Raw genomic sequence first — 10739 nt, forward strand, 5'->3', positions numbered from 1 at the left:
GACCATAATTTGAAACACTAAATTTTTTTTTGTCTCAAATTATCTTTAAAACCCTCTCTACATAGTAGTGGGACCAGAAATGAAATTAAATGAAGTAATTTCAGAGTGTGTAGTTTTCTTTCAATAACACTAATAAGTAACTAATAAGTCAGGTTACATTTACGGTCATGACTGTCCCCCGGCTGCTAATTTAACAATTAGGTTATTATAAGTTTTCCAACCTATAAAATGGAAAAATATGTGGGAAAAAATTGCCAAATATGTAGAAAAAATTTCCATTCAACTGGCGATCCTCCAAAACACTGCCACCTGCTTGTCAACAATTCACTTTAACACGTCACTCCAAAAACGTAAGGGATAAACTACGGCGTTACCTTCCAGCTCAGCGTTCGTCGTGAGTATCGAACCCAATGGATTGCTGTCCGTTTGATTCGACCTCCCGTGCCGTTGGCCTGGGCGGCTCCGTTTACGAGGCCGGCAGGTGGCATAACAGTCCGGCGGATGGAACAGTGGTCGTCGTGGTCGAAACGCTGAGTCTACCGCGGCAAAATACTACGACGACGTTGGCAATGTCATTAGCTCCATCTGTCGTTCGAAAGCGACCGTCAACTTAGTTTTTATTTGATTTTTGAGAATGGCGGCCCGCGGTTTACAATACGTCGCCGTCATCGTTGAAAGACTAGATGAGTGGCACCATTTTTCTGTATCTTCTGCATCAAAACAGGTGGCTTGAATGGACGCTTCAGGTGAGCAGCACTTTGGCATCCCTCGAAATCTTCATTTTGTTCTACCAATTCTGGTTTTTGAAATGCATGTACCGTATCCTATTGATACACGAATATCAATTAATTTATTTGGTATCAAGACATGGCATTCCAAGTCAATGGTCATAAGTCAGAAAACAAGTTAGTTGTTCCATGTCCATTGTCATAAATTAGAAACCAGTCGTTCTAACGAGATATCTCTCTCGTTACCATTAATCAAATACACAAGATATTTGGGGCATATCGTTTGAAATAAATATAAATGAGTGCCAGAATTTATTGCAGAGTTGTGGTCTCCCAGCTTGCCTGTGTTTAGCTGCCCACATCGAGCATCAATACGGTGGGCTGTCAAGGCCACCGGATTGGAGACACCACTCTACAACATGCCGGACAAACAGTTGTGTTAATTAACTTTCAGTTTCTTGTTGCTTTGATTTACTTGGTTAGGATTTAAATTTGGAAACGATGCTTACCTATGAATTTGACTGTTTCTGTTTTAACACCATGACCAGACCTATTTAACCAGAGTAAATTACATAAATTTGATGATGAGAAGTGAAATCTGTTGGCGATATCAGACGGACAAAATACCACTTGTTTTTCTTATGTCATCACGTGGCTTTCTTTCCGTGGAGGGAGCAGCGAAAGTTTGAAAGTAAAGCAAAGAAAGTTTGTTGTTTGAGTATTGGATCAGCTGTCCATCGGTCTGAATATCGACCTGAACATGTGAGCAGTTATATTGATAGTATTTATTTTGAGTGGTCTCGTTAATTAAATTTAATTATTAAAGTGACATATCGTTTATTTAAATTTATTTTTCAAAAGTGATATAAATTATTAATAAAGATGGATAGGCATATGGCAAATATCAAAGTATTTATTTTATAACCTACTTAAAATTATAAAAATATATATTATACAAATTAATTAAATTAGGATTAATTAAAAAAAAATTAATAAATAACATTGATGGATATAATTTTTTTTATTTAAATTGAAAAATAAAAAAATATAATTATATTTTAAATAAATTTTAAGCTTCTACTAAATATATTATATGAATATTTAAATTAAACATCTATAATCTATTTAATAATTATGAATAATTAATTTAAATTATAAAAACTAAATTCCAATTTTTTTATAATTATAATAATCATTTCAATTCTCAAATATAATATTATTTGATGGTAATTTCAAAACTTATTGTTAATAAATAAATTTAAATTTTAAAATATATTTTACTTTATCTTCCATACTTGGTCACATTTAAAAAAAATAAAGCTTTAAGTTGGGACAACCCTAATATTGGAGCCTTATATTGGATGGATGTTATCATCATGATTGAGATGCTTTATGAGATAGGTTAATTTTCCTAAAGGTGGCTCCCATCTTCAACCCCTTCCCATAAGATTTGAACCGGTGACATCATAGGGACTAAATCTTACACAAACCAATTGATTTGCCTCTCATAAATAAAAAAGAAAAAGAAAAAAATAGGTATTTATGGCAAAATAAGATGATCGAACTAAAATGAGCTTAAACTTTTGCTTAGATGAAGACTCTTTAGTAAGTATGAGCCGCTTCCCACAAACGTCACAAGGTTGAGGGTTGCTCCCTCTTATGCCCATACCCACCCTCATGTCAAATGTTGAGAAAGAGGGAATCAAAATCACATTCCTTCATTTCAAATCTAGACAAAATTAAATAGTAGGATGCACCCTAATCTTATCTGCTGGCATGACCTGGCTCCTATTGGTAATCAATTACATATATAAATAGTACATAAATAAATAAATAATTAATATAATATTAATTTTCTTTTTTATCAAAAAGAAAAATACTCCTGTTTTCATTATAAATAAAAGAAGTTACATTTTTTCCTCTGTTTTCATCCTTATCATTACCAGATAGATATTCAAAGTGTCGTTTTAATTTTATGTTCTAACACCTATATATGTTCCTGATCCCTTGTTTGTCATTTTCTAAGAAAAATTCTTACTCGAAACATAAAATTCAGTGGTATTATGAGTGTCCAATCTCATTAGTAGGATCTGTAAAACCATTGAAACTTAAACAAACAAAAACACTTTGACTGAGTGTATAAACAAATATGTCCTTTGTATTTTGATGGACCCTATTCTATGAAGCAAACCATTTATAAAACCTAAAAATTTGATCATTATTGGTTTAATGTTGCATCCCTCTTTAGACAAGCCATCTTCTAACTGGTTTTGTTCTCTATATATGTGTGAAGGATAGCCTCTTAAAGGTGTTGATCAACATTCTAATCCTCTTCTTCCAATTTGTCAACATTGGATACTCTAATGTTGATCTCATATTAGCCCAATCGATGATTATTTTTGAGTCTCGAAGGAGATGCCCCCTTGTTTTCTAGATCCCCTTGACTGATCCATCTTGATATCTGCAAATATTTTAGGTATTTCACTTTGATTATATGCTACCATATGTCTATACCATTAAATGCCCTCCAAATATTTTTAACTTGCAGCGCCGAATTGAAGCTCTCTATGTCTTGGATGTCCCAACCACCTACATCCATCCATCGTGTAAGATCCTCAAAAAACTAGATGGAAGTCCCTAACTTGGTTGTCTTTTGCATATGTCAATAAGAGCTCTTTTCCTCTTGTGTTCTATGTGAAAATTAACTTGTTATTATGTAGCTCTAATTATTGTTCTATCATTGTTTTTAAGTTGGTTATATGTTGGTTGTAAGCATGGTTTTATGACAGATCCTAGTCACGACTCTTATCATGTTTTGATTAGTAAAATAATGAATGATGAATGTATGACCTAATAGATGATAATGAAGCTATTGTGAGAAGGTATTAATCCTTCTTGATGAATCTTAGATAAGTATGAGACCCCTATGCACAAATCTATTGTTATGACATGTAGATTATATGTTTAGGATATGTTTGGCAGAATGCCTGTCATGGATAGTAGGGGTCAAGTCAAGTCCTTTTTCAAGTTTTGCATTATTAGTATTATTTACAATGCTATTTATCATTTCTAGAAATCTCATGGAGTTTTTGGCATAGCCTGAGTCCTAGCCCTGAAAACATGGCTCAAAATTCGGGGTCGCTGGCACAAAACTACCTGAGTAAGACTGCAATCGCTTGGAGGCCTTGTTTTGGGAGCGACTCGAGGGTCTTAGTCGCACTGATGGTTTGTCATGGGAGCGACTAGGGCTCTAGGTCAGTAAATCATCAAGTTGTCTCAGGGGTTAGGCATGTGGAAGAGGTGGTTGTATCGTGAAGGTTTTGTAGCTCTTGAGGAATGTCAAATTGCTCGTCTTGTCAGTTCCACTTCCTTAACTGTACATGGGGAGTTGAATCACATCATGGTAACTCTTTGTTGCATGTTTACCCCAGTGGATCGATAGCTTGGGTAAATGTGGGAGGATGGTGTTACACCAATGTAGTAGTCTTTGATTATAATATTAATATAATTATTACTAATAATCACAATATAATTATATAATGCATATTTTGGGTGGGTTTATTGCTAAGATCATGTGTTTTCTCTTGAGAGTTTATAGGTTCAAATCCACATGTGAGATGTTCTCATATGAGGGCCCCACTCCATGGACCCCTATGCAACCACACAAATTTGGCGTATTTACCATCATTATCTCTCTCTCTCTCTCTCCATACACACACACACACACATATATAACCTAGATATGGATGATAAAAATTTATCACAAAACCACTCAAATTAAGTCTAATCAATAATTTTATCATTTTTTTCCATAAAAAAATTAAACATTGTAACTTACATATCATTTCAGTGCCCAAAAAAAAAAAAATTTCCTTTATAGGCCACACATCTCAGAAATAGATCATTCAAAAATACCATAACAAAAAGCTACTAACGAAATTCCGTTGATTCCACTTCCTCACCATTAAAGAACTCATAGATGCCCATTGCCCCAAGAGGAAGAGAAAGGGCCTCCTTAGATAACTCATCTACCTTGTGATTGAGTTCTCAAAGGATATAGATAAAGGGAATCAGTCAAAATGAAGAATAGTCTACTTAATGTCCCTAATCAAAGGTTCAAGTTTGAGATCAGAAACATAATTGAAGGGTCCAAAGAGAAATAAAATATGTTATATTGTTATTTTCCCTACTTGGGACATATCTAATGTGGATGTAATGAGATGAATTCAAAAAAATAACTACCCTAACACTCCAGGATGACCTTCAAAAACCCATAAAAGAAACCCCAAGGGATTTCAAAGTCAAGCTCACTCATGGTTTCTTTTTCGTCTTAGTCTTGAAAATATTGGACAAATTGAGAATGATATGGTAACTTAACTCAAATAATATCCTAGATATCGTAAAATATTGGTAACCTTGTCCCCCACTTGAAACTTATGAAACTTATGTAACACACCGTGATGATGATGTTATTTGTACTTAGTATTGGATTTATCAAAGATAACAAAATATTAGTAGACAATGTTAATATGGTAATTTAACTCAATAATATAGTAAAAATGTGAATTCCATGTATGTATTAACAAATTCACATATTAAGAAATTTGATTTGGGTTTGAGATAGATTTAAACTAATTTAAATTATTAAAACTTTGGTATGTAGTTATTTATTTTTAATTTTTATATAATATTTCATGTAACATTACATGACAATATCCTTTCCATTATAAATTATAATAATAATATATGTAAAAGGTTAATTAAGAAAAATTAAGAGTTCATTTATATGTTAACAATATTTTGAGAATGTCAATCTCACTCGGAACTTCTCCTTTTTTCTAAAAATGTGTGCACATTCTCAAGAACATGTGTTTATTATGCGAGCGTATTGTGTTTTATTCCTGTGAATGTGTGCACATTCTCAAAAGCATGTGTTTATTTTGATAATGCGAGTGTATTCTGTTTTTTCCTAAGAATGTGGGCACATTCTCAAGAGCATGTGTTTATGCTGAGAATGTGAGCGTATTCTCAAGAACGCATGTACGTTCTTAGAAAGTGAGTCCATTTTCAAGAATCTGCATTCTTGAGCCTTGTTATGCGGGCATCTTGCTTGTAGCCGGGGCCTTGCCAAGCCTAAATCGGATAAATGCATGTGTACTTTGAATGCTCACACATCCATGATGATACCATGGGCATTTTTGAGGTAATTGGCTTCGCATGCTTTTTCTTAATAGACAGTCAAAATGTTATTATTGATTTGAAAATAATTGTGAATAAGTGGATTTTTGGATATGAGATAAGAAGAAACTTTTTTTCAAACTTGTATCATTGTTGTTATATTATATTATTGTGAATTTAGGAGTTGTCGTACTTACAAAAAAGTATGAAGAAAAATGAAGCAAATATAAAAATATTTTATCACATATAATCAAAACCAATACACCCTATCTTATCATTTTCATAAAAACAAATATTTTCCCTATTAAAATATGACTATGACTAAATACTTAATATATAAAACTAAAAAAAAATTGAAATTATTTCAAGCTCTAATCAAAATTCACTTATATCATCATCATCATCATTATTATTATTAAAACAATAACATAAAAAATATTAAAAATAAAAATAACATAATTATATATCTAGTACCATCATATGCGTTGCTCTAGTAAGTATTAAAAAAATAATTATAAACCCACAATAACATTTTAAAGAGTATACATTTTGTGCATGAAGCAATAAGATTTTTAAAGATGTATTAATTATGGGAAAATGTAATTTTAAATGAAAATATAAATATTTTGAAGTGAGGGGTTTTTAAGTGTTATTTTTGAAAAAATAGTTTATTTCTGAATTAATTTATTTAGCATTTGACAAAAATTTGAAATCACAATTGTGATAGAAACAATTAAAATACCCAAAATAAGCTATAAAAAACTAATTCCAAAACTAAAAAAATCACACTTACAATAAACAAAGGGAAAACAATTAATGAAAAAAATAAATCTATGTTGTCGCCCTAATGTTTTCGTTAAGCGAATGAAGATAAAATTCTTACGCGGATGTTAATATTGATGATTAATCAAGCCGAAGTCACTTTTGTCCTTTCCCTCAGGTCTGCCATTTTCGAGAGGGAAGAGTTTCACCAGTTAAATCACTTTGAAATTTAATTCTATCACTACATATTTTTCTACAGGCATTTTTTAGGTACTCTCTTTTTAATTAATGGCTAAAGACAGTTCCAGAAGCCACATCAATTTCTGAAAAGCATAAAATTCTTCTTTGTCTAGTTGGCCTATCCAAATTTCTAATGAAAAAGTCCACATCTTGTCGTTTTTTCTCGAAGTTCCTGAGTAATAAGAACGGTCAAATGCTATTAAGCTAACACGTTCATGGACCATCTTTCACCTGTCGGTCCTTTTCATTCTTTTCTAAATCTCTTGGCTCTTGGCCAGAATACGATACCAAATAATAATAAGAAGAAACGCGTCCTGGTGCACGGCCTACAGCATTTATCAATTCCCAGGTTTGGTATCGTTTACCAAATAATAGTAACAGTGAACGCGTCCAGGTGCAGGGCCTACAGCATTTATGAATTCGCAAGTTTGGCATCCTGCACGGGTCTGGCCGCCCAACAATCTCTAGTTTCTTTGTATTTGTGAAGAAAAGCGACTGAGACAGATGACGGCAAAACACAGACAAATCGCTGGCAGTTTACCAATCCCCACAAATATTAAAAAGTAGAATAAGCAAAAGCCGTCAGCGTTGGCGTTCTGTTTCTCGCACTGTCACGCATTTCACATGCTTATCTCTTTCTAAAATCCAAACATTACACGTCAGCTGAGCCGTGTGCAACCGGTCTTTGTCCATGCAAAAACACCTATATATACATTCCGAGTCTCCTAGTGTTACTGTGCAAGAGATTCCAAGGGCAATCAATACTTCTAAGCAAGAATTGAGAACGCCCATTCTGAGTCTCCTAGTGCTAGTGTGGAAGAGATTCCAGAGGCAATTCATTCTTCTAGCGAATAATTGAATTGGTTTTTATCTGCCAAATTTCAATTGCAGAGGAGAACATACATTACAATGGGAGAATGGAGGACTCTGTTGATCGTTCAAGCTCTGTTGATATTGATAATTAATGGTTATGTTGGATTAATTTCAGGACACCAGATTCACCAAGGCAGATGGGAGCTTCTCCTGCAAAATGCGGGAGTTTCCGCAATGCATATGACGCTAACCCACACCAATAAGCTCATCATTTTCGATCAAACGCTGGCCGGTCCTTCGCAAATTATGAGAAGCGACCCACCCTGCAACAACGCCACCGCTGCCGCCTCGCAAGATTGCTGGGCACATTCCATCGAGTACGACATCGCCACAAACAGTGTGAGGCCTCTGCACCTGCTCACCGACACTTTTTGTTCTTCGGCTGCCTTCGCCAGCAACGGCACACTCATTCAGACCGGAGGATGGAGCAATGGGACAAGAGTTATTCGCTACTTCGCCCCATGCTCCGACGCCACCTGCAACTGGATTGAATCGCCGGCCCACCTAACTGCCAACCGATGGTACGCGTCGAACCAGATCTTGCCCGATGGTCGGGTCATTGTCGTAGGGGGGCGCAGATCGTTCAATTACGAATTCGTTCCGAAAGCCCCCTCTGACGGGGCCTTCCAGCTCCCATTCCTGGCGAAGACCAACACTGTGGGAGAGGAGAACAATCTCTATCCCTTCCTCCATCTCTCGTCAGACGGAAATCTCTTCATTTTCGCCAACAAGGATTCCATCCTCTTCGACTACAACAAAAACCAGGTACTAAAAACCTTCCCCACCATGCCTGGAGGTGGCGCCCGGAACTATCCTTCGTCTGGTTCTTCAGTAATGCTTCCCCTGGAGTCCCCTAATAATTTCCAGAAGGTGGAGATCCTAATCTGTGGAGGAGCCCCGGATGGAGCTTTTGTAAAGGCTACTATGAACCAGATGTTCGTGGAGGCGTTGAGGAGCTGCGGGAGAATGGAGATCACGTCTCAGAATCCGCAATGGGAGATGGAGGACATGCCCGGCCCCAGAGTCATGGGCGACATGCTCATTCTCCCCACTGCCCAGATTCTCATAATCAACGGTGCCAAAAATGGCATAGCCGGTTGGCAATCTGCCCGGGAGCCTGCATTGAGTCCGTTTCTCTACACACCCACAGAAGCATTGGGCGACAGGTTCAGAGTCCTAGCTCCCACTAAAATCCCGAGGATGTATCATTCCACTGCCAATGTTCTGCCCGACGGACGTGTTTTAGTAGCCGGGAGCAACTCAAACTATGGATATCGCTTCTCCGGTGTCCCGTTTCCCACGGAGCTGAGAGTGGAAGCATACATTCCTTACTATCTGCATCCCCATTACGATTCCAAGAGGGTGAACATCACTGCCATTTCTACGAGAGAGATCAAATACGGGTCAAAATTCATTGTTCGTTTCTCTCTTTCGAGGAGGCCGAGCGAGAACATAAAATTTAATGCATACGCCCCTCCCTTCACAACGCACAGTTGGTCCATGAACCAGAGAATGCTCTCACTTGCAGCGACACCCATTGTCAAGGGTAAGGGCGGATATTTAGTTGGGTTGACGGCTCCACCAGGCGCAGTGGCGGCTCCTTCGGGGTACTATCTGTTCACCATTGTGAATGGAGGTGTGCCGAGCGAGGCGAAATGGATTCGATTCATCAGTTAAACGAGGTCTGAATCTTCATCAGTAAAGGTTAATTGGTCAAAAATGACACTGTAAAGCTGAGGCGATACGGCGCCAAAAATAATTTCTTTATATTTTAAAATTGTTAGTTATTGTATATCCTGTATCTATTGTTTCCATCAATAATACAAATCTTTGTCGCACCAATTCCATGGTATTGGTGTTGACATATTCGTAATATGAGAATTCAGAATACATTGTTAGGGCGGTTGAGTAAACCGTTACGCGGATGTTTGTAACCGCTACAGTTCAGCGACCCTGGCATTTCTGTGTCGACATACCTTCTTTCTTTTCTTTTTTTTTTCTTCTAGTCTTGATTTTAAGAATAGTCGTAAATTTAACGGACGGGAAGGAAATTAATTGCTTGCCCATTCGTGCACCTCAAATCTCTTAAAAACATTGTTTTAATAGTTTGAATTTTTATTTCATAATAATAATATAATTAAAACAGCAGACAAAGTTTTACATCTTAATTTATAAGATTAAAAATAATAATATATATATATATATATATATATATATTTGAATTTTCATATGTTTTAACATGTAAAATTAATATGTAGATTTTTCTCTATTCAAGGAATATACCCCTGAAACGAAATACTTGTTCACCATGGCTGATAAAGAACCAAGTGATCCTGGTTAGTGGTGGAAGATGTTGCGGAAACTTAATTGTCGTATAAAATCCAGATTGTTCCAATGGTGTATTTTATAAATAAGCTTCCCATTAGTGTAAACTTAAAAGAGAGAAGCTACGCTGCCCAAATCAGTGCCGCTCTACAAAGTAGCCGAAGAATTAGTTGATCACATGTTTTTGTTTTACCCTTATGTTAGCGTCATCTGGAACTTTGTTAGAAATTTCTTATTTGTTGATCCTTCACGGCAAGGTTTTTCTTGCAAGGAAGCGGGGAAAACCTGGCGAGACTCTGCTAATCCAGAGCTCAAAAACCTCCCACCCATTATTAGTTGGGGGATATGACTAGCCTTAAATAATGGCACATTCTGGGAGAAAGAAATTGTAGACCACTTTATGGTTATTTATAAGCTAAATTTTGAATATGATTCTAAGCATAGGCCCTAAAATATGACATCTGAATAGTGGATAGGTCACGCTTTTGGGCATACTTTGATGGTGAATCCCAAGCTAGGGGTTAGTGTAAGTTTAGGGGAGGAACAATATTATATTTATCTGAAGACCATTCTTACAAGCTTAAGCTTCAAAGTAGTTTGGGACGTGGCTCAAATAATTATGCATAACTCTTA

General features: G+C 36.1%; 1 pseudogene; it reads left to right on the forward strand.

The window, feature by feature from the left end:
- The first annotated feature begins 7650 nt into the window (after positions 1–7650).
- On the forward strand, positions 7651–9636 carry LOC149172652 (aldehyde oxidase GLOX pseudogene; annotated as a pseudogene).
- The last annotated feature ends 1103 nt before the right edge of the window (positions 9637–10739 follow it).

Source organism: Pinus tabuliformis, chromosome 4_2 (genome assembly GCF_031772625.1).
Source record: "Pinus tabuliformis cultivar Carrire ecotype Pingquan chromosome 4_2, CPIR1, whole genome shotgun sequence".
In the NCBI taxonomy this organism is placed as follows: Eukaryota; Viridiplantae; Streptophyta; class Pinopsida; order Pinales; family Pinaceae; genus Pinus; species Pinus tabuliformis.